This window comes from Varanus komodoensis, unplaced genomic scaffold (assembly GCF_004798865.1).
Source record: "Varanus komodoensis strain SLA01 unplaced genomic scaffold, ASM479886v1 scaffold3312, whole genome shotgun sequence".
NCBI classification, from domain to species: Eukaryota; Metazoa; Chordata; class Lepidosauria; order Squamata; family Varanidae; genus Varanus; species Varanus komodoensis.
Window position 1 is genome coordinate 4,774 of NW_025335820.1, and position 2,171 is coordinate 6,944.

Consider the following 2,171-nt stretch of genomic DNA (forward strand, 5'->3'; position numbering starts at 1 on the left):
GTCCCCCAGCACCACCTTCTGGAACCGGCCATTGAGATAGGAGTGGAACCACTGCAAAGCAGTGCCTCCAACCCCCAATCCCGCTAGCCTATCCAGAAGGATACCATGGTCGATGGTATTGAAAGCCACTGAGAGGTCCAGGAGAACCAACAGGGACGCACTCCCCCTGTCCTTCTCCCTGCACAGGTCATCGTACAGGGCGACCAAGGCAGATTCAGTACCGTACCCGGGTCTGAAGCCGGACTGAAATGGGCCCAGATAATATGTCTTTGTAGCTATTAAAACCCAAGCACACAATTTCCTCTGCTTCGCATACTTCTACACCAGCACATGCAAGCATTGCACAGTGTGAGCTTCTATGTATTTTTGCATATCTTGGGAAACATCCTTGCACAGGTTGCAGAGGATTAGCTGTACTTGCTTGTGATTGCAAAGACAGACAGCCAGACAGCCAGCCAGCTTAAAAATGGCAATACTTTTGCCAAAAGCTTTCCTAGGCCGTGACAATGGTAAGAAGAGAGGAAGCCTCCTTAGAGCAGAGCAGACCCATGGTCCACCTAGCCCAGTTTGATGACAGCTGACTGGCGGCAGCTCTGTGGGGGATGAAGCTCTGTTTTCCCTACCTGGAGATCCCGGGGCCTGAACTTGGGATGTTCTGCATGCAGGGCAGGTGATCTAGCACTCAGCCATGCTTCTTTTCTATGTGCAAATACTGACGTTTGGTAGACAACAAAGCAACAACAAGCTACATAAGTTGAATATGGTCATCTTATAAATTACAAATTTTTCTCGATCAGAAATCTCAAGTACACTTATTTTTGAGTGCCAATACCAAGATTATTGGCATGAAAAGAAGTGATGATATGTTCTGACATTGGTGCATTGATGTCCAAAGATGCAAGATGTGTACTACTTCATCTTCCTTCACTCATTTCCATAACATCTTGAAGACATCTTTCCATCTTTCAGGTGTTCTTCTCTGCTCCCTACTGGCCTCCTTACTCCAGAGTCCCTGTGCTTTGCACCTGCATAGCATAAATACCTTTCCATTCCTGAGCAGAATTGCCATGAGACCGCCTTGCATATTCTCTGAAGTACTTCTGAGTGGCTGCTTTTACTCAGTGACAGGGCGCTCTTGTCCCTGCCCTGCCCTGCCCTGCCCTATCCCACCCCAGCCTGACATCCCTTCTGCGTAATTCTCAGCAGAGACCACTGGTGTGGTCTCACGAACTGGGGTCCAGCATAGCTGGGACACCTGCACCATCGGGAATCTAGACTGTATCAAGCACCGATCCACGGACAGCTGCTCAGGCATCGGGGCTAATTCCTGGGCAAGGGTGCTGCATGCACGGCAGTCCAAGGAGGAGATCTTGAAATTCCCCCACGCAGGAAGATTGTGTGAAGAGTGCTGTAATGTGCAAAACAGCCCTCTAGCCTAGTAGGACTTCCCCGAACAGCTGAGCTTGTGAAATGATACTGACAGCTGGCAACAGCCAGTGCACTGTTTTCTGGCACCCTGAGGGCACGTGGAGTCGGCTGGAGACCAGCCCCGAGTGCTTGTTGCTTCCACTGGCTCTTCTCCTGTGCATCCACTCCTGGGGATGCCAAGTAGGTTCCGCCACCGATACAATCCTTCCCCATAACCTTTGAGGTTGAGAAATGGCACTGACACCTATTATTAGTGCCAGCTGCTTGTAACTTTATTCCACATTTGTTGTGAATGCATTTGTGGACAACTGTAGCGCTGGTTTTCCATCATCATATTCAGGCTGGGTAGCTCAGTTGCAGGACTGCTCTCCATGGTCTTGAATCCAGGTCCACAGTCTCTGTCCCAGCAGCTCCAGTTCTATCTGGGACACTGGGTTTGCCCTATTCCAGACTTATTTTATATTTTAGCTACCCCATAGCCCCACATCCCCTCACTTGAAAGATGATGGAATCTGTCATGGGAGAGGTCAGTCCAGGCACACAGAAATAGTTTCCACATGTTGCATGTTAGAGCAACCTCTTTTGAATATTGAGACACGCACTTCTTACATCCTTACCTCACCTAAATGCCCGAACAGATCCTCCCCTCCCACCCTTCCTTCCCCCCCCTCTGCCTCTCTTTCTCTCTCTTGCATTCCTTCCCTCCCACCCTTGCTCCCTCTCTCTCTGCCTCTCTTTCTCTT